The sequence below is a fragment of the Mesoplodon mirus genome (genome assembly GCF_964341445.2).
Source record: "Mesoplodon mirus genome assembly, chromosome: 5".
Lineage (NCBI taxonomy): Eukaryota > Metazoa > Chordata > Mammalia > Artiodactyla > Ziphiidae > Mesoplodon > Mesoplodon mirus.
Genome location: NC_138980.1, coordinates 62,137,765 through 62,161,521, shown reverse-complemented (window position 1 = coordinate 62,161,521; position 23,757 = coordinate 62,137,765). Strand labels below are relative to the sequence as shown.

Genomic DNA, 23,757 nt, shown 5'->3' with positions numbered 1-23,757 from the left:
TCCTTTTAAAGCCTTCTTGTTATTGAATCAAAAATATTCTTTATAAATTCCACATTCATTCTTAGTGTTCTGGTGTGAGTTTAATGAAAAGTCTAGACAGATTCAAAACGACTTTACTACATACGAGCTCTGCGATCTTGGCATGTCCTTTAACCCTTTGTTTTACTTACATGTACAATGTTGTGAGTAAATAGTAACCTTACTGCTTGCCATGAATATTCAAGAAAATGTAGTTAAAGCTCATATACATTTCTTGCTACAAAGTCAATGCTCAATCTGTGGTCATAAATATATATCACAGAGAAGTATATTTTACAGTTAGAGAATGAAAAGAACAAGGTCTCCAGATGACTAAGAGTGAGACATAAAAATGGGCATTTTTCTCAGATGAAATGGGTGGTGGAGAAAAGAAACAGGGATCATGGGAAGCACGGAAATTCCAGGCATTACTGACCTTTGAGGGATGCAAATTCTGGGTTGATTCCAAATTCCAAATTACTGGTTCCAGGGCTGACTACAAGAGGCTAATAACAACAGAACAATGCCAAAAAACCTAAAGCCTTGTAACTTCACACGTTTTTATTTTCCTAAACATGCAAATCATTTTCTGCAAGGTATCCTGCCATGTGTCACATAAGAGGCAGTTAGCTTTCAGTTATAAATTTCATCAAAGAGTTACTGAACATATACCATGTGCAAGGCACTGTGCTAGATGCTGAATATACTGTAATGAATAAGACATAATTCTGGCCCTCTTTTCAATTGCTCATTGTGAGAGTTTGGGTAAGTGGGGTGGATTCAAGTAAACAGTCAACGACAGTACAGCAGATTAAAGAAAATTTATCTGAGCAAAAAATAGGAGCAAGGCTTATAAGATCAAAGAAGGCCTCTTGGACAAATGAAATTTAAGGAGGGAACAGGGACCATGGGAAGTGAAGCAATACCAAGCTTTGATGAGCAATATGAGTAAGTAGGGAATAATGGCACAGAGAAGAGAGAGTGCTCCAGATGGAGAAAACAGCATGTGCAAGGACCTAGAAGTGAGAAAGCTCATGAATTGTTTGTGGAATTGTGAGCAATTCAGAAAGGCTTGAATTTAGGAGTGAAATCATGCGGACAAGTAAAAGAGCCTAAAGAATTAAGAAAGGAACAGCTCAAGAAGGACCTTGTGAACTATATTCAAGTGTTTGGAATTTATTCTCAAGGCTATGGGGAATCACTGAAGTTTTTAAGAAATGTACATCTGAAGAGAAATGCTCTGGCTTTCATGTGGCAAAGGAACAGAAGATGGTGGGGAGAAAATATCAAGGCAAAAGATCAACTGGGAAAGGCTTGCAGTAACCATGTTGATTCAACCTACTCAGCCTCCTTTATGGTTTCTGTAGCAGACACTGTGATGTGATGCTCAGATCCCTCATTCATGAAGGACTTTTTGTCCTAGCTTCTGGAGTGCTGTCAGCAGACATCAGGTGTCAGCCCCATCAGGAATGATCTCAACTGCAGAGAGCTGCCTGGCCCAACATCACACCTTCCTGGGCATCCAAAGGCCCACATCTAGTGACCACTTGATTTGTCAATATAAAGGCTGGGTCACCTGTGCCCAACACCTGACAATGCTGGAGTATCACTCTAGGTCCAGAACTTCATGTTGGGTCAACTGAGGGTCAACTTTGGGTCAGCATCAATTCAACTTCTCTCCCTGTTCAATTATGCATCCTTCTCCTCTTTTACAGGTTTGATCCTAAGGGCACTTCTTTTTTTTAAATTCCTAGACTTCAGACTAGCACACTAGACTTCAAATCTGAATATGTTTTCTGTGGAACTGAATATGCTTTCTCTAACAGTTTCCTTCCACATAGAAACACCATCATGCAGGACAGATGAAACAACGTGCCTCCATAAACACCTTTTTAATTATTTACAACAATAATGACTAACAATGATAGAACAGAAGAAGTTCTAAGATCCAAATGAATTATTCTTTTCTGGAAAGTTGCCAAATATGCTCGTTTAAATAATCTAGGCCACTGAATCAGTACTCATCAACATAGAATGGGTTACAACATTGAAGATAAGGGATAAGACCATATGACTTGGAGTTCTTAAATTTTTTTAAACCAGAAATTCTTTATCCACACTGTACACAGTTACATAAATAGTTCTACAATTCCACTGATAACTTTGTATGGGCAATATTATGTTGCTTTGATGATTTCACAGCATTAAGACCTTTGTTTGCCATGTCAAGATTATTAACTCAACTTTTATTGGGTAGCTTCTAGTGCTTGTCATTATTTACAAATACCACAGGGGATATTGAAGTCATTTTCTGACTAGTCATATATTCGTACCTCGTGTAACTTGTTTACTTGTTACATATCCTGATTCATGTAGTTTAAATAATAGAGCTATGAATCTCTGCAGTGATAGTCTAGTTCCACATTTAATGCTGTATTTTGCTGGAGTTCTGGTAACTTATGAGTGAAATTTCTGCTTGAGGATACCATTCAACTATACTGGCCTAAAAAATGAGAGTTATTGGGTGGATGAACTTTCTTTTGACAGATATATTGAAAAGTCTGCTGTCCAAACAACAAACATGTTTTCCATTCCATGAGAGCAGAAAATACATCAGAGCTTCCCAATCCTTTGGCTGTGTTTGAGTTATTGGGAAGCCTAGATATTGATTTCCTCAACTTCTGGGCTTGTTGCCTGTCTTAGGCTGGTTGCTTTTGGCTATGAGCAGCCTCATTCATTTTGCCCGATGTGCCATACAGAAGTGGAAACATCTGTGATACACTGGAATACAGGGGAGCAAACTTAGACTATACAAGTGAAAAGGTGAATATTTAAGTTGAAATCTCTATATGTACAGTCCTCCAAAAATTTTGATTTCTAAATTCTTCTGATGACAAACTTATTTTAAAATTATTTTATTATGTTTTTTCAAATATATTTTTTACTGTGGTAAAATATATGCATAAAATTTGCCACTTTAACCATTAAAAAAAATTTTTTTTATTATTAGTTTCTGCTTTATAACAAAGTGAATCAGTCATACATATACATCTGTTCCCACATCCCTTCCCTCATGCATCTCCCTCCCTCCCACCCTCCCCATCCCACCCCTCCAGGCGGTCATAAAGCACCGAGCTGATCTCCCTGTGCTCTGCGGCTGCTTCCCACTATCTATCTACCTTACGTTTGGTAGTGTATATATGTCCATGCCTCTCTTTCGTTTTGTCACAGCTTACCCTTCCCCCTCCCCATATCCTCAAGTCCATTCTCAAGTAGGTCTGTGTCTTTGTTCCCGTTTTACCCCTAGGTTCTTCATGACATTTTTTTTTAATTCCATATATATGTGTTAGCATACGGTATTTGTCTTTCTCTTTTTGACTTACTTCACTCTGTATGACAGACTCTAGGTCTATCCACCTCATTACAAATAGCTCAGTTTCGTATTATGAAAACTCAAGTCTAAAACAGTAATTAGGTTAAAATAGAAGCACAGTAACCTAATATACTCTCACTAATTAGGTGAGTAGTTAAAAGTCAATGCCCACTTTGTAGTGTTTCGAAACATATTTGAAGGTGGAACCCTTTTTCAATGAGCCATTGCAAAATGGTGATTGAAGTGCAGTCTGTTTTGCTGCAAACAAAAGTGAACTAAGAGAAGTTAACTATTGATTTCTTGATGGTCCAAGTGTTGACAGAGTACAGAACAGAAGTACCCCCAAGGTGTGAATAAAAGTAATGCATGCCAGATAGAACCAAATGATTGAATCATTGTGCTGTAGAATTTTAAAGCTGGAAGAATGCTTTAGAGATCATAAGACCCAAGCATTTCATTTATCACATGTGAAAACTGAGATTGTCTGTGTTCACATAGCAAATTGATAGGAGAATCAATCATATTCATTTGTTAAATGAATGAACTAATAAGCCAATGTGTAAATAATGCTGTCTAAAACTGTATTTTGTTAAGAAAAGGAGAATCAGAGAAATTACTGATGAGAATTTGAAAAAAATTAATTAGGTATTAGTATCTGCTTAACTAGAACAGGTATTTGATAAGAGAAAGTCTTAGTATAAAGCTCCTAAGGAGATTTCCAGAAACAGAGAACATATAGAGAAATGAGACTGATGGATGAATGCCATGAGGGCAGAATCTTAGTGACAGCAAAGAACACTCTTTTTAAACACATGTATAGTACAGTATGTATTTTCATGTTATATATTTTACTATGTTATATATTTAATAAGTTGTATATTGTACTCTTTTCATACATTTACATTATAATATACACAATACAGTATTTTAACCTTTTTGTTTTGAAATACTGTAAGCTTAAAAATGTTCTATGAAACAATATAAAAACACTGTAAAACTCATGTATCCTACTTAAATCTTACTTTTTGCTATATTTGTAGTTACCTTTTAATTATTCTTGAATCAGACACATATAATGTGAATAATTTTCTGTCAGTCTACACTTGCCTATTCATTTTCTTAGTGGTGGCTTTTGAAGAGTTGAAATTTAAATTGTGATTAAACTAAATATATCAGTCTTTCTTTTATGGTTCATGTTTTCAGGTCCTCTCTAAAAGGTCCTTGCCTACTCCAAGATCAGAAAGATATTCTCTTATGTTTCATTCTAGAAGCTTCATACTTTTAGCTGTTATGTTTATATGTATGACCCATCTCAAGTTAATTTTGTATACAGTGTGAGGTAGAAGTCAAGATTGATCATCATTTGTAGAAAAGAATTTTCTTTTCCCCACTAAATTTCATTGGCATCTTTGTCAAAATTAATTGCCTATAAATTTTAAAAGCTCTTTTTAGACTTTCTGTTCTTGTGTATCAATTTGTATATCCCTATACCAAAACCATACTGTCTTGGTTATTGTAGTTTTGTAATATGTCTTGAAAACAGGTAATGTAAATTGTTCAAATTTGTTCTTCTTTTTAGGTCTTTTTTAAAAACAGTTAATCTAGGTTATTTGTATTTTCAAATAATTTTAGAATCAGTTTAACAATTTCCACCAAAAAATAGAGATTTTTATTGAGATTGCATTGATTCAATAGATCAACTTGAAGAAAGTTTGCATCTTAAAAAATTTTGGATTTTCCAGTCTTCAAACATAGTACATTTATTTATTCACATAGGTTTTCTTTTAATAGTTTTTAATTTAAATTTCACTTTTCTAGATATCAAGATTTTGACCCTGCTTTCCTTTTATTTGAATTTGTCTGCTATATAGTTTCATATCCTTTTATTTTTAACCTTTCTGAATCTCTTCAAGTGTCTTTCAATACACAGATAGGTTTGGAATTTGTATTGTTAACCAACATGACTTTTTTAAATAGGTGAGCTATGCCCATTTACATTTAAGATATTAAATATGCTTAGTCTCAATTCTGTCATTTTAATGTATTATATCAATGCATACAAGCCTTCAATAGAATTAGCTTTTGTAAAGATGTTCCTTTTCACTTGATCTATTTCATAATGTAAGACATGATTATATGTTCAAATAATATCCTTGATACTGATACCTTTATATAATACCATTAGTGCCCTTTGTGGGGGGTGCTTTTGTCTACCGTTCTCTACTATGAGTAATATTGAACTACTTAACTCCCATACCTCTCCAATAGGATCTGATTTAAGTAGATAACAACTTAAAAAACTAGTTAAGAACATAAAGCTATCACAATTATCAGACTTCTCATGTACCGTCCCATTCCCCTCCAGTGTTTGATAATTATATTCTATTTAAAATGTCAACATGCAGCCATTTCATCACTGAGGTTTAGCTCTAGGAATAAAGATATATTTAATGCTTACCACCAGACTATAGTCTGGATTAACCTTTGGACTTGAGGTCATGTTATATATGTATACATATACATGGTTATAAGTGTTATATACATGGTATACATATTATATACATGTTATATATATGGTCATGTTATATACATCCCTGGCACATAGTAAATGGTATGAAAATGGCACAGTAACAACTCTAAATCATGACTCTGCCACTTACTAACTTTATATGACTGTGAGCAAATTAACTCAGTTCCATGAGCCTCATCTGTCATGAGGATTAGTAATGCCTACCTCATAGAACTGTTGCAAGGACTATTAGTCATGTCATTAAAATATCTATCATAAGACTTATCCAATTCAGGTAGCCAGTATTCTTTTGAATGAGTAAAAAAATATTGAAAGGGAATTAAGCACAATTGAACTGGATTCAAGTTTCAATTGTCAAGAATCTATAAAGTACAAAATATTTTTTTCTGAACATATTTAAGAACTATATGAATGTACAAATAACTCTGTGTTCCCAAATCCATTCTTTCATAGTAGTGGTCCCAAAGGTCTAGATGTTGCTTGGGTCAGCTAATCAATTAGTTATTTCTTCAAGCTGATCACTGGTTTGTTGTTGTTTATTTGTTTGAGCCTAGCATAAAACCATTGATGTAAACTTGGGCTTTGAAGTTGTTAGGACCATGGCATTTTGTCAACACAATACAAATCCCCCACTCCATCCATCTGATTTTTTAAGCTCTAGGACCACAGTTAACATTGGGAATAGCTCAGTCTTGGAGTCAAACAGTTATAGATTCAAGCCTTAGCTCTATCACTAACTAGTGGTATGAACTAGGAGAATTATTTTACTTCTCTAAGCTTCAGAACTTGACAACAATAATCTTTATAACGTTGTCAGTATTGACATCTTTATAATGCTGTCAGAAGTGAAAAACATTTGTAAAGCACCCCTAAAGAATAGGAGAAAAATACAATATAAGCTACATCTCAGTATAGAGGTGATGCTTAAGGGTTGTTTCTGATGCTTAGCTAACAGAAATGGTGATGTCAACACCACTCCCTTAAGTTAACCCCATAACCCTGACATGATTACAAGCACATGAGAATAGTGGACACTAAAATTGTGTGGCAGTGCTTCATTTAGATCATCATCCAGAACATTCAGAGTCTTATATTGCTTTTGTATTATAATCTAATAGAAATTAAGCTTGTTTCAAATTCTTATAGTGATTTAATGGTCTCCTAAGATCACATCTGTAAACCCTGGGCTGGGAATCACAGTTTATTGTATCTTTCTTTCTGTCTACTGAGTGACATGGGAAATGTGGCAGCTACAATTGGGCAGGCATCTGCGAGCTTGATGGAAAGCACTGTGTGGTCTGCTATATCTTTATACAGAAACATTAATTAATAGAATTCACTCTGGATTCACCAATGTTTAATTAACTGGATTAATTGAATTTCCACTGATTATAAAAAGTATAACAGCACCAACTTGAAGGGACTACTTTATTGTTACAATTAAAAGGGCTTCATTTCATAATGATGATGCTTGTCCTGTAAAACCCCAAGGATGTATTCAGGGACAAGTGAGTTTACTGGAAATGATCATCAGTGCTGTCTGTCTTTGTATTCATTCTCTAGCACTCAAGGATACCTCTGTTGGAGCTGTATAATTATATTCAGTGACTATCATCAGAGTGTGATGGAACTGAAGCAACTGATACGCTGCTTTATTTTTACCTTCCTAATTTGGCTTCCATTTGGCAATATGGAGGTAAAAGGACATTTTCTTCTAAAAACAGTAAAGTTGTTTCTGATTAAGAAAATAAAGCAGGCTACTTATTGAAAATTGGCAAAATAGAGCAAAAGGAATAAAGATAACACATAATGGTTAACATATATTGAGCACTTAATACATGCCATGTGGTATCCTAATACTTTATTTGTAAAATTTTATGAAGCAGGCTTCCCTGGTGGTGCAGTGGTTAAGAATCCACCTGCCAGTGCAGGGGACAGGGGTTCGAGCCCTGGTCCAGGAACATCCCACATGCCGTGGAGCAACTAAGCCCGTGAGCCACAACTACTGAGCCTGTTCTCTAGAGCCCACGAGCCACAACTACTGAAGCCCGTGCACCTAGAGCCCGTGCTCCACAACAAGAGAAGCCACCGCAATGAGAAGCCTGCACACCGCAACGAAGAGTAGCCCCGGCTCACCTCATCTAGAGAAAGCCCACGCGTAGCAACAAAGACCCAATGCAGCCAAAAATAAATAAAATAAATTTATTAAAAAAATTATGAATCAAATTCTCATTAACAATCCTCTGAAAGCATTATTACTATAATTATTCACTTTATATAGAAAAGGAAATTAAGCCTTTGAGAGGTGAAATAACTTGTCCAAAGTCACACAAAAATGTATCCGTAACTCCACCTTTCAGAGACAAGTACTCAATATTTTAGTAGTTTCCCCCATGCATATATCTTGTTTGTATCATGACTGTGCTAGGCAAGATAAATATTTTATTTCTGTCCATTTTTATAGCAAAATTTTGGAATGAATTTAATCACTCCTGTTATGGAGATGACATAACTAAGATGTAGTTTGATTAATCTGCTCAGGGGCATATAAGTAGTAAGTGTCAGAGCCCAGATTTTAACCCATGTACCTCTGACTCCAAAGCATATAGTCTTTCCAATATGCATCACTGCCCCATTTTCTCAATATTAAAGTTATATAAGTGCTGAGATTTAAGCCTTCGACTTCCAGACACCAAGACTATGTTCACTGGGTCATTCTCCCACTTAAAGATTCACATTCTGTGGGATCAAAGTAGGTCCGCCCTCATGGGACACATTTCTCTATATATAGTATAGAAAAGACATGAAACATAGGAGAGTGCTACTTTAATCTCCTTAAATTTCATTATTGGGATGAAATTGTGGAATTTTGTTAACAAGTAGTTTATTTAGTATAATTCATTTCATTTGCATTGGAAGAAATCACCTTTGGTGCTCCCACTCACAACTGCGTGAGGTTTAGCTGGAAAACCCATTTTAGAAGATAATTTAGCAGGAGGTTTTTAGAACCTTAGGAATCTTTCCTTAATTTTTAGTAAAGTTATACATATTATATAGTTTTTTACAATGAAAGTCATGGGGTATACATAGTCCTTATCCTTCTTTTTAAAAACATATTATACTAACTTTATGAGTATCTCTCTATATTACTTAAGAAGTTTTGTAAATAAAACCATCAGTGCATTTAACACAGATAACATAAAACAGCACCTGACATAGTAGAGACTCAGAAAATATTTGTTGAATGAATAAGTGACTTTGGGAGTGGTAATAATTGATCCATCTTCTATTGAGGACATGCAGAAGTTTCCTAATTTATAACTATGATAAACTACACTGTCATGAATGACGGCAGATTGAATACATACAACTATTTCCACTAACTTTGGAAACTTCAGTGAAAATGACAGTAAAGGGATTTTTAACAGCATAAATATAGACCCAGAGATAAAAAGAATTATGCCAAGAGATGACAGGAACAAACTTTTGGAAGTTGGAAAGCAAAAGGATGAGTAGTAATTGAGTTAATAGATATGCAAATGTGAAATAAGCTGGCAGTGGGAAAAATGGAAAGGCAAACGAATCTGCACTGTAGAATCAATCAAAGATTCAGAAATCAGTGGCAGCAGGTACCTCTGCAAGCAAAAGATGCTGCTATAGAAAGAATGACAGGTTCAAAGATGCAACTCTATTTCCAGATGACTGTCCTTTCTACTCCAAGGAAAGAGTCAGTTCTCTGGAAGGAAAACACAGGGTATCTTTATAGTAGGAGTATGCAGCACAGCTGAGGGTAACGTACCACAGTGAACATACAACTGGTCACTTCCAGGCAAATCATGTGTAACCACTAATCATCACAATATTAATAAAATAATAAAAAATTAGTGGGAGGAAGGGAAGTGGGCTCACTCTCTTCTCCTGTCTTTCATCGGTCAAGCCAAGAGAGGCCTCTGCCTTGAACTTATTCTATTAAAGGTCCTGCCCAGCATAACCACTCACCAAAATAGTAATTTATTACAAAACACATGGGCACTCAGCTCTGGCACAGAGCAACCCTTAACCCTAAAGAGTCACTCTCATAGCTGATACCACACAGGCCCCAGGGAAATACTTTTCTGCATCTCTTATCTTGTGAATCATCTTTATTCAGAAGACTGTGGTGGGCCACTGCCGATGCATAAGTGAATACAATGCAGTGTTATACAATTTTGCAGTGTTTACAACAGTGACATATGGTGGTTTAAAGATATTTTGCAATAGTAAACAATGAATATTCTGCTTAAATTTGTATAAATTACATGTAGATCTGAATATAAAATATGTGAATATTACTGATTGTTTACACTTGCAACTAGATGAAATTTGAACACTTCCACTGAAAGTACTTTTGTTTAATAAAAATATTTAATGATTTAATCAAAATTTTTAAATGAAATAAATATTTTAAGATTTAACTAAGCAAAACTTAATACTTGATTTGTGTTTTCCTTTTAACTTTAATAGAAAAATAAATAACTAATTTTATATTAGTTATTTCAAAGAAAACAATCTTTTTGAAAACATAAGTGAAAATAGTTTTATTTTACATTTATTTTAATCTACTTTTTGATAAAATACACTCAAGTTGTGTACACTTGAGTATACCTTATTTTATTTTTTAATCTTTTAGAGTACTATTATGAGTTCAACCCAACTTATATAAAAATCTTGATTATAAGAATTAGGTTTTTCTGATTTCAGCAAATCTAAGTATACAGCAAAAATAAATATTATACTAACTTATAAATTACATATACACCTGTGTTTTTAATACTTATCAAAATATCACCTGTCCATCAATAGATTACCTAGATACGTGTCACAGTTATTAAATTTAGCATCTTTGATATTTTACTAATGTTAATTCATATAAATAACACAACTTGATTCATATTTTTAATATTGTTATTATAAAAGTAATGCTTTCAAGGTAGGAGATATGTTTCACTGAGATATAGTTTATATGTATCACTGTATAAGTTTAAGGTGTACAATGGTTTGACTTATACTGTATTGTGAAATGACTACCAAAATAAGTTTAGTTAGCATCCATCATCTCATCTCTTGTAAAAAAGAATTGGTGATGAGAACTCTCAGGGTTTACTCTGTTAACAATTTTCCTATATATCATACAGCAATGTTAACTATATTCATCATGTGGTACATTACATTCCTAGTACTTATTTATCTTACAAGGTACAGAAGTTTGTACCTTTTGACCACCTTCCTCCACTGCCCCCTCCCCATACTCCCTGCCTCTAATAACCACAAATCTCATCTGAGTTTGACATTTTTTTTTAGGTTCCACACATAATTGTGATCATATGGTATTAATCTTTCTCTGTCTGACTTATTTCACTTAGCATAATGCCCTCAAGGTCCAGCAGAATTTCTTCATTTTCATGGCTGAATAATATTCCATTGTGTATATATACCACAACTTCTTTATCCATTCATCCATCAATGGACATTTAGGTTGTTTTCATGTCTTGGCTATTGTAAATAATGATGCCATGAACATGGAGGTATAGATATCTTTTGGAGTTAGTGCTTTTCTTTTCTTTGGATATGTTCCTAGAAGTGGAATTGCTGATCATATGGGAGTTCTATTTTTAATTTTTTGAGGACCCTCCATAATGTTTTCCACAGTGGCTGTACCAGTTCACAACCCCGCCAATAGTGCACAACAGTTTTCTTCACATCCTTGCCAGCACTTCTTACCTCTTGTCTTTTTGGTGATGGTCATTCTAACAGGCGTGAGGTGATATCTCATAGTGGTTTTGGTTTGCATTTCCCTGATGATTAAAGATGTTGAGCATCTTTTCATGTACCTGTTGGCCATTTTACATCTGTTTTTGGAAAAATTTAGGTCTTTGCCCATTTTTTAATTGGATTATTTGGTTTTATTTTGCTATTGAGTTGTATGAGTTCTTTATATATTTTGGACATTAACCCCTTAACAGATATATGGTTTGCAAATATTTTTTTCCCATTCCATAGGTTGTCTTTTCACTTTGTTGACTGTTTTCTTGTTGTGCAGAAGCTTTTTACCTTGATGCAGTCCTACTTGTGTATTTTTTGATATTGTTGCTTGTGCCTTAAGTTCTGCAATCAAAAATTCATTGCCATGTCAAGGAAAATTTTTCCTATGCTTTCTTCTAGGAGTTTCATGGTTTCAGGTCTTACATTTAAGTCTTTTTGAGTTAATTTTTGTGAATGGAGTAAGATGGAGTTATATGACTTATTTTAGTTTTACCATTGGTTAATTTGGTCTATAACTTACATATTTGCATATGATCTTAGTAGTTTTACCAGGCTTTGCAATTGTTAACAGCGAACCTGGTTAGAAATTGCCACACACAGTGTAAACTTTCCTTTATTTCTGTTATTTATCTTCTGTTGTTTAGTTCTTCCAGGCAACTGCAGGGGAAGCCAGATCCCATGGCCTTAGGCATGATACTTCATCTCATGTTGATGCAATGTGAGGAGCCACAACTTCCTGGCTCTGGTTGGGGCAGTCCTGGGTGCAGGAGGCTGCAGACCTCCCTCTGCAGCAGGTACAGTGGAGCCCAGGCCAGAGCCCAGTCCTCACCCTGAAGGGAGCTCAGAGAGCTGGTGACCTATCTCTCCATGACACAAGCAGATAAGTTTTGTGGGTGGATAGGGCCAAGTGAATCTAGGAAGACATTTAAACTGAGTCTGATATACTTGCTAAAGATGCTCTGTAACTCTGCAAAAAGGAGACTACATCTCACCCCCAATATGTCAAATCTGACCCAACTCCACCTACTCCAGAGTCTCCCAATCCTCTGTGTGTGACACGCCTACTCAACTGACTCCACCTACACCCAGCAAAAGTGTTCATTAGCTCCATTTGGAATACAACCATCTGAGATTGAGTCCCCAGATCATATCAGTTCAGTGTGGAGGGCCCTGGTAGGAACCAGAGAGATGCTCTGATAACTGTACCCAACAGTAGCCCATGTATCCTTAGCGGGGAATGTGAGTCATAGGAACTGGACCATCAGAACCAGCAGGACCATCAGGGCAGGAAAAAGGGGGATATTAGCTCAGATCCCATTTGCTTTTGGTGCTTTTCCCAAAACTCTGAAAAAGAGCCTTGACCTGAACATTTATGTGTGATCATTTACCAGGCCTCCTGGCAGAGGTAGTCTGAACCCCACATTCTTAGGTCTGTCTGTTTAACATATGATTTCCCCTAACCGTTCCTTGCTCTAGCGCTCTGTGTGTGTTCAGTCCAGTTAAAGTGAGAAGTGCAGCAGTGAATGAGGTGTCTTTTGAAGGGAGAAGGCAGTAATAAACTCTCATAAATGCCACTACTAACTATGCTACCCAACAGGCATGAGCCATTATCAGACTGAGAGAGGGCACCAGGTGCCTCAAGATGACTGATGACCCCCTACCTATCTTAGCCATTATTCTTAGAGACAAGTGTAGAACCTGAATGCCCAGCAGTTCTAGGATATGTACATATATATCCTGTCTGTATGGATGGCTCTGTGATTTAGTGCTAACAAACATACCTCTAGGAGGAAAATAGATGTGCTAGTCGACAAAGATTTAAGCTACAGAAAGAGTCATCAATCTCCTCTGCTGTAATGGTCACTTTGCCTCCTTTTTTGTAATGTGATATTTTTAAAAACATTTTTTTATGGCCTGTGCTTACTTTTCAGTTTTCACACATCATAATTCCGAGTTGAATTTCTTCTAACTATATTGCAGGGTACTGTAGGCACAGTGATTCAAGAATATTCTTACAAATTAATGCTGATTACTCTGTCATCGTATAGACCTACTTATCTACATATCTATCTAGATAAATGGACAAATAATAGATAGGTGGATAGGTAGATGCATAAGTAAGTAGGTAGTAGGTAAATAGATAATGTAGATTTTTTTTAACATCTTTACTGGTATATAATTGCTTTACACTGTTGTGTTAGTTTCTGCTGTATAACAAAGTGAATCAGCCACACATATACATATATCCCCATATCCCCTCCCTCTTGCATCTCCCTCCCACCCTCCCTATCCCAGACCACTAGGTGGTCACAAAGCACCGAGCTGATCTCCCTGTGCTATGCAGCTGCTTCCCACTGGCTATCTATTTAGATTTGGTAGTGTATATATGTCCATGCCACTCTCTCACTTTGTTCCAGTTTACCCTTCCCCCTCCCCATGTCCTAAGTCCATTCTCTGGTCTGTGTCTTTATTCCTGTCCTGCCCCTAGGTTCTTCAGAACCTTTTTTTTTTTTTTTTTTTAGATTCCATACGTATGTGTTAGCATACGGTATTTGTTTTTCTCTTTCTGACTTACTCCACTCTGTATGACAGACTCTAGGTCCATCCACCTCACTACAAATAACTAAATGTCATTTCTTTTTATGGCTGAGTAATATTCCATTGTATATATGTGCCACATCTTCTTTGTCCATTCATCTGTCATTGGACACTTATGTTGCTTCCATGTCCTGGCTATTGTAAATAGTGCTGCAATGAACACTGTGGTACATGAATCTTTTTGAGTTATGAGAAACAGATATTTTAAATTAAGGAGTTGGAAGGTATTCCTTTGTCTAAGATAATGTACTCTCATTTCAGCAAACATTTATTAATTTCAGCACTTCAAGCTGAGCCTTAACATATTGTGGGCACTGAAATATAGCTTCTAGAAAGAACTCAAAAATGGGTGGTGGCAACTAAGGATTCAAATAGGATGTGAACACTTTCTGAAAGGCACTGGCGTTTTTACAAAGCTGTCTTCACAAAGCCATGTTGATCACAGAGACATTTTGATGCCATTAATTTTTTTTCCTTTATCTAAATTAAGAGGCAAAACAGACATTCCCTAGGCCCCAATCAATCCATGACCCCACTCAGAGAACGGAATAGGGCTCAGGAATGTCTTAGGCAGTAGGGATGAAGTAAGGGTCTGAGATCTGTTTTGTATCTAAAACTGGATCATTAGAAGTTGTTCTTACATTGTGACACATGAAAATATCTCTACCTCAAAGCGGTCATGTCAAATAATAGAGCTTAATCAGTTGCATTAAAATGTAGTATTTGATGCCTGGGGCTTTATCTCTCCTCTGCATTTGTAAGCAAACATAAAGAAGAGAAAAAAGCTGTAAGAATTAATCGACACAAGGAATATTACCAGAGATTGATGTTCTTGAAGCTCTGAAGAGAAAGGGCATTACTGTAGAACAGGGTGTTCTGAGCAGAGTTCATGAAGAGGGGACATCCAAGCTAGATCTGAAAGATAAAAAGAAAAATGACATGGGTAAAGGCACGTGGGCTTCTTTGAGGGACTGTATTGATGTGTTCATGATGGAGAAGAGTGAAAACTAAGGGCAGGAAAAAAAAAATTGGTGCAGAACTGCAGAAGGATTTAACAGCTAAGCTAAACAGAACTTTGCCCTGCTGGCAAAAAGGAGGCCCCGTAACTTAGGGAACCAGTTGCATTGAGTGTTTAAAGAGGGTTTGCTGACAATGGTATGAGATGGGCCTAATAAAATAATCCATAATTGCTTTTGATCCAGTTCCATGCTCACTAGTAATAGTAGCTAATGTTGACTGAGTTCTTAACATGCCAAGTACTGGGCTCTGTCTTCCTAGCTCACTTAATCTTTACAACCCTATGAGCTCCACATTTTATGGCTCAGGGAACAAACAAAAGGTTTAGCAATTTGCACAAATTATATGAGATCAAGAGGGTGGAGCAAAGATATGACCCCCAAAGTGTGACTCCAACACCTATGCTCTGAAATCACGAAGCCATCCTGCCTCTCTCAGAAGCCTTGTAAGAAAACAGCTTCCCTGTAGCTTACCTAAGGAAAAGCCTGGCTGATCCCATCAGCCTGCAGTCATGTGTTCTTACCAAATGATATGATACCAAACTGCTTCTCTTAACCCCCACATCAGAGCACGGACAAACAATTTAAATCATGGCTTAACCACTTACTATTCATGTGGCTTTAGATATATTACTCAGTCTTTCATTGCCTCACCTTACTCATCCAGAAAAAATGGCAATTACAATGGCATCTTGCTTCTAGGCTTGCGGCGAGAATTAATGGAATACATGTAAAACATTTACAAGAGTACCTGGCACAGAGTGAGCATTTAGTAAGTGTTTATAATTGTCATTATTCATTTGGGGGAAATTTAATCAGTTAGTAATCCAGTTTTCAATTGACTTCCTATGTAATAGTTTGGGTAGAAGAGAATATGATGACTCTAGCCTAGTCTGTTTGACATTTGTATTTTTCCTTACAATATCAACTTCAACGATTGCAGGGATACCGGTCATTATCCGCACTATGGTAATTTTAACCAAAGAAAATGCCACTTTTGGAAGAATTTCTGAGTGTCCAGATGCCCTTATCCAAGTGACAATGACCATGTGAGAGTCTGTGGGCCTATTTGAAACTGTCAAAATGGTCGTGATTTATATTAATGGAGTAATCAATTCTTAACTATAGAGATGATACATATTCTGTAAAATTTAACTCAAACTACCTTTTCTGGTTCATGATGCTGGGTCACCTCTTCCTCCTGTCCTCTCTAGCTCCATCTATTGGATTTCTCAACCCCACCAAAGGTTACATTCATCATGATCTTTTCTGACACACATCCTCTTATTTATCTCCTATTGGTTTCCTAGGAAGTTTCCAGCAGTAGTTATTTCAAAATGCATCTTTATAAATTCTAACTCTCACTCTCCATGATTACCAGATAACTTTTCTTCCATAGCACCAAGGAAAAAGGTGTCAGAGGAAGGCTCCCTTCCTCTCTTCCTCAGACTCTCTCAAAATAAACGTTCCAATCCTCCCTTGAATATTTTCCTTTTATTACTAGCCTAGGTATTCCAGTTCTGTTCTCCATGCCAACATTTCCTACCTTCACCCCATCAGTCTCTAAGTTTTAACCTCTTCCTCTCAATTTGATTCATCTGTGATGGGCAACAACCCAGATGTATAAGTCAAAATGGGCTAAATTATTATTTTTTTTTCTTCTTTTTAGTTTTTGGTTTCTGGGTGTGTTTTTTTAAACACTTAAAAACCACTACTGAGGCAGAAACAAATTAACTCTGAAATCTTGGTGGTGTGCAGAAACCAAGGTTTATATCTCATTCACTATACGTCCAAAACGTGTTGGCAAGGGCTCTAATCCCCATGGTCACTCAGGGACACAAGCTCACAGAGACTCTAGCATCTTATAATGCCACAATCCCGCACAGGAGTTTAGGAGTTTCCAGGGCCAGAGAAGAGCGAGAGGGGCTCCATGGCATGCATCCTGGGTAGTAGCACAGCCCCCATCCACCCACCCATTCCCCACTTAGAAGGCCCTATATTTGGTTTAATGCTCTGCTATAGCTATCTTGAAATTTTAATTTTTCAGTTAAAGGCCTCACATTTTCATTTTTCACTGGGGCCCCACAGATTATACAGTCAATCCTGAGGGTTCTGTAAGTACTCTTATGGACACATCTTCTATCCATTGACTTACCCCAGTGGCCAGTACTCAGTCCAGGGCCTTGATTTTTGCAAGGGTAGCTGGGACATGTAGTTTTTAATACCGTATTTAATGGTGAACACATAGTATTTTGCCTGCCACATGAATGTCCCTACGCAATAACACAAATTCCACTATGTTTAGAGCTAAACAGACTGATAAAGGAACACTCTGATCATATTTCATGCAGTCCAGCAGGTTGATTGGTTCCCATTAACCCAGATATTTTATGAGATGGAAGAACACAGAAAGATATGGCATGCCCACTCTCCAGAAGCTTATATTCTAGAGTAGTGCTTTTCACACTTTAATGTGCAGACAAATCTCCTAAGTAAAATGGAGTTTTGGACTTGATAGCTCTGAAAAGGGTCAGCGATTTTGCACTTTTACAAGTTTCCAAGTAATTCTGGGGTTACCAGCCTATAAAACCCCACTGTAGGTAGCAAGGTACTAGGTAATGCTATGAAACAAAAATATATAATGTAACAGGAAATTAATACAATATATATATTTATTTATTTATTTAAAGGCATGACTGCTAAATACTCATTTGGTTAAAAAAAAGGTTAACCATTTTTTTGATTATAAAGAAAATTAGAGAAAATGAATTTTTTTTCTGCTGGAGATGTCTATCCTCCAGCAATTTTGTATTCCTTTGCATTTCCAGTATGCTTGCATTCTTAATGTGAGAGAGGAGGAAAGGGCTCTTCTTATTTGCAGGTTTATTCTTGGTCTGCTTCCATAATTGATATTGTCAGAGAATTGTGATTAACGCTCCATTTGTGAAAACCCGTTCACCTGAGAATGCACAATTTGGCAAAACTTCTCCTGCATCTATTCTCAGACAATAGCCCCTTTGTTCCGTTCAGCCAAACTACAATGACTATTGCAGGCTACCATGAGGTGGTATTGGCAGGAAAGAGGTTGGAAGGTGGGCTCATTTGGAATGGCAGCAGAGAGGATGCATATTCACTTCCATAGTAGGTGGCATGACCCTGTGACTGGGTATGCAGAGGAATATTCATCTTGTTTCTCTCCCACTTCTCACCTCCCGAAAAGTCACAGCATCACATTACTTGGCTAGTCTCATGGTTTAAAAACTGAGAAAGGTCAAATGGTTTGTTGAAGTACCAGGGTATAGTGTAATATCATAAAGAAATAAATTTGAAAAAATTCTCTGAACTAGCCCCCATTTTTTAGTAAGTAGGGGAACTGGTGACCATTAAGAACTCATAGTACCCTAGAGCTTTTCCGGTGGCCATTTCAAAGTGTCTATTTTCCAACTGACAGGTTGACTAACCTGGCCATAAGTAACTAGAGTACACTACATAGCACTGTACAGTTGACCAAAGCATTATATTATTTTATAGTTAGGGGATATTTGAAATAGGCAAGGACCATGAGACCTTTGTCATGCATAAGGAAAGGGAGATGCCAAAATAGTTACTCAGCTGAGAACACAGCTCTACTAAGCAGCACTGCTGGGACTGAATCCCCTCCCCTTTTCATAGGATTGAAACACATGTTGTGTATCTCTGCCTAGCCTTGCATTCTTTGCCTCACTCAATCTTTCATTTAAATGTAAGTAGCCTTATAAAATTTGTTTTGTTTAGTTGCTTGCTAAACCTAAAGGAGCCACTATTTTAAAATAAGTTTTATTGAAATACATTTTACATACCCTACAATTCACCCCTTTAAAGTGTACAGTTCAATGGTTTTTAGTATATTCACAGTTGTACAGCCACCACTGCAATCGACTGTAGAATATTTCATCGCCCCAGAAAGGAAACTCCCTACCCATTAGCGTTCACTCCCCATTCCTCCCTAAACCACTTTCCTCCACACCCTCACCTCTAGAACACAAACCACTAATCTACTTTCTATTGTTAATGGACTGGCCTATTCTCCTCCACTGATAGACTTTATTTTTCTAATTGGCAAGAAGAAAAAAAATGGAAAGAACAAAATCTGTTTTTCATCTACTAGAGACAACTTAGAGTTATTTATTCACTTTAGGAATACAGTGTTACAAATTTCAAAATTAGTAAGACGGTGGCAAATTTTCAAGAAAGTAACTGAAAGAGTTAGAGGGGTTTTGAAGGGACATTTATTTTTTATTTTTCTAACTTTGTATTTTTAAAATTTTCAAAAATACAGAAGAGTATACAGAATAATATGTTATACTTACATTTACCACATAGATTCAACAGTGATTAAGATTTTGCCATATAGTTTTAATTTCTTTGCTGCATCATTTCAAAGTAAGTTGCTATATCATTCCTAGTCAATCAAAACTAAGGACAAGTTTCCTAGATAATATTGTTATGACACCTAAAAAGTTAACATTGTGAATTTGCGCTTTATTTGTATCTGAGATTCTAACTTTTAATAACGGAAATGTATGTAATTTACTCCTATTGCTTTTCCAGTAATCCTTTACTACCTGTATCTTATCTGACTCTGAATTTTATACTTTGCTATTGTTTTTTTAATTGTAATTTTTATTGTATGACTTATAATTTGTTTTCTCTAATCTTGAAAGATAAATAAATTTAGGTTATAACTGTGTTTTAAATCCTCCCTTTTATTAATATACTCTACAATCATTCTTAAATCTCTATTTATGCATATGGATGTATCCAATAAGGAAGAATAACCTCCAACTCCTTTTTATATGAAGTGAAGAATTATGAACATTTTAGTTTCACTTTCTTCAGCTTTTTTCTCTCTGTAACTAATTGACATGAAAGTCCTGAAGTTTGCTTGTTCTTTTCTTTTTTGCTTTTTGTGCAGCTATCATACCAGTTAGACATTCTTTCTGGAAATGGCACATCCTCAAACATATGCACCAAGTGGCAGTTTCAAATATAATTGACAAGATGGAAATTCTGGAAATAACCTACATGTCCATGAAAAATGTTAAGGTGGCACATTTTACATGGAATGCTAGACTGAATCTACACAAGGCATGGAGGACACTGAAAATGGCAATCATGGATATGTTAATTAGCTTGATTGTGGTGATCATTTCATAATGTATATGTATATCAAAACATCAAGTCATACGTCTTAAATATATACAACTTTTATATGTCAATTATACCTCAAAAAAATGTTAAAACATAATACTTGGGCTTCCCTGGTGGCGCAGTGGTTGAGAGTCCGCCTGCCGATGCAGGGGACACGGCTTCGAGCCCCGGTCCAGGAGGATCCCACATGCTGCGGAGCGGCTGGGCCCGTGAGCCATGGCCGCTAAGCCTGTGCGTCCGGAGCCTGTGTTCCGCAACGGGACAGGCCACAGCAGTGAGAGGCCCACGTAACGCAAAAACAAAACAAAACAAAACAAAAAAAAACACATAAAACTCATAATTTCCTAATTATTTTACTACATTTACTATTATCCGTGCTCTTGAGGTAATTTACCTCTCTTGTGTGTATCTGGTGGAAGCACTATATAATGGTGTGCTACTATATTTCTTTTCCCAGCTCCACATTCAGTGATGTCACGTGTGTAGCTTGAAATTGGACATGGTGAAAGTACTGGCACCACAGGAACCAGAAAACACTACAAATCAGGGCCTGGTTATTGTTTTCTTTGTTCTGTTTTTCACTGCCCAGACTAACCAAGTGGAGAAAATATTAGTAATGTGGATTACATTTAAAATTTTGCTGTAACTATCACATTATGAATAACACAAAAAGGAAATATCCTTCCAGTATTCAAAATTATTATCTGAACCGTCAAAGAAGTTGCTCACGTTGTTGACAAACTAGTGACATTCTGACGCATGTCTTTGTTATCTTTTTTTAAAATTAATTAATTAATTAATTAATTAATTTTTAGCTGCACTGGGTCTTTGTTGCTGTGTGTGGGCTTTCTCTAGTTGCAGCAAGTGGGGACTACTCTTCGTTGTGGTGTGCGGGCTTCTCATTGCGGGCTTCTCTTGTGGTGGCTTCTCTTGTTACGGAGCATGGACTCTAAGTGCATAGGCTTTAGTAGTTGAGGCACGTGGGGGCTCAGTACTTGCAGCTCATGGTCTCTAGAGCACAGGCTCAGTAGTTGTGGACCAGGGCTCGAACTTGTGTCCCCTGCATTGGCAGGTGGATTTTTTTTTTTTTTTTTTTTTTTTTTTTGCGGTACACAGTCCTCTCACTGTTGTGGCCTCTCCCGTTGCGGAGCACAGGGTCCGGAAGTGCAGGCTCAGCAGCCATGGCTCAGGGGCCCAGCCACTCTACGGAATGTGGGATCTTCCCGGCCCGGGGCACAAATCCGTGTCCCCTGCATCGGCAGGCGGACTCTCAACCACTGTGCCACTAGGGAAGCCCATGGCAGGTGGATTCTTAACCACTGTGCCACCAGGGAAGTCCCTGTCTTTGTTATCTTTGATCTTACTCTTTAACATAAAGAAAAACCTCAACCAACATTCATGTTGCAACTATTCTTGGAGACCCACTTGTTAAACATGTACCAGCACACCACTGTGTCAATCCCCCCAAACATACATCATATCACTAAAATCTCTATCTCTTACCTCCACTCCCAATGTGCAAGTAATAGAAACCTGATGCAGAACTTATTTATTTATTTATTTTCTCTCTCTCTTTTTTAAATTGGAGTAAAATTGCTTTACAATGTTGTGTTAGTTTCTGCTGTACAATGAAGTGGATCAGCTATATGTATACATATATCCCCTCCCTCCTGGACCTCCCTCCCATCTCCCCATCCCACCCATCTAGGTCATCACAGAGCAACGAGCTGAGATCCCTGTGCTATACAGTAGGTTCCAACCAGCTATCTATTTTACACATGGTAGTGTATTTATGTCAAACCTAATTCCCAATTCGTCCCACACTCCCCTTCCCCCTCTGGGTCCACATGTCCATAATTTAAAAGGTTTATTAGACAGATTAGAAATAGGGTGAAAATAAAAATACAAGAACAATTTCTATAATCATATCACTGCCTGCAGTTTTCACAAAACATTCTGTATTTACTGGAGCTTAGACTCATTGGAGCAAGATGCATTTCTACTAGGGAAATAGAGCTTAAAAACATCATATTTCCCAGTTTGTTTGGATGAACCCCATTTATGTCAGTTCCTAAGGCCATTTCATATAAAAGAAGAGCTTCTATCAAAATCACCAACAAAGTTTGCTCCCTCACTGAAACTGTGTATGCATGTAAACGATGTCTCATTTAGTCCTTTCCCCCTCATTTACCACAATTCCATTTAACTTTGAAGAATATAGTCTTGATCTCACTAATCATCACATTTCTAAAAGATCATTTTATCTAAGAAGAAATCAAATTCCACCAAAATATTTCTTGCCCTTTTGGAATCCATTTTTATGGCTCACAGTGGTAGAAGGAAATGGTTTCTAGTTGGAAGACCAGTGGCTTAAAAGTAAGGGTAAAATAGATACAATGTCAGAGTTCATTAGTAGATAACTGGGGGACCACTGTGGACCACTGTCCACTGTGGTCCACAAGAGCAGGGCAATGCCTTGTGTTTGTCCAGTTTAAAGCTTGCTTTCATATACATCGTCCCATTGGGTCCTGACAACGGTCTTTAAGGGTATCAGTGCATTTTAACAATATTTTTTCCAGAACACACTGAGCATAAAAGTTTGATAAGACATTACCAAGATGCAGAAAAGGGTGTCCCTAAGTGGTGGGTTTTAAAATGGTCCTATGATGGAAGAAGTCCAGCAGCTAGGAAGCTGGTGATTCAGGGTAGCCTGTGAACTCCAAGAACAAACCTACCTTTTAAGTCAGCTTGTGCTTTTCCAGGCCTGTTTGTCCTTAAACCTTTTTCTTACCCTTAGCCTGATCCTTTCTGTAATGGAGGGTGGGGGACAGTTGACCTCTGAAAGTTTTGTTTGTCAGGATACCAAGTTATTTGACTTCTGACTGACTTGAACAATAGAGGGATTAGTGAGAGACTAGAGGGTGGAGAGAATATAGAGGCCAGGATATTCTCTTTTCTGTGGTCATTGAATAGCCCCAGAAGGCTAAATCTCTTCTGTGACATTAGGTCACTCCATAAAAACCTTTCGAGGTTCACTTCTATCAGGTGATCTTGTTCCCGGGGCTCCAGTAACACCACCTACTCCTTGTGTTCCACTAGCCTAGGAATGGTACTAGTTTCCCACTGGTAATCCTCCCTAGGGTACCTCACTGTGACATGTTTGATGCTCAGTAAACACCTCACCTGGGTATCCAGTGCCTGCTGTAAATTCCTTCTCTTATAAATAGTAG

The 23,757-nt window shown here is 37.0% G+C and overlaps 1 long non-coding RNA gene across 1 annotated transcript in view; it reads right to left on the bottom strand.

The window, feature by feature from the left end:
- Positions 1-23,757, bottom strand: part of LOC309803873 — a 237,602-nt gene that overhangs the window by 44,443 nt on the left and 169,402 nt on the right. Inside the window, exon 2 of the long non-coding RNA XR_014294011.1 lies at positions 15,139-15,236. This is a non-coding gene — a long non-coding RNA (uncharacterized lncRNA). The remainder of the gene's footprint in view (positions 1-15,138; positions 15,237-23,757) is intronic.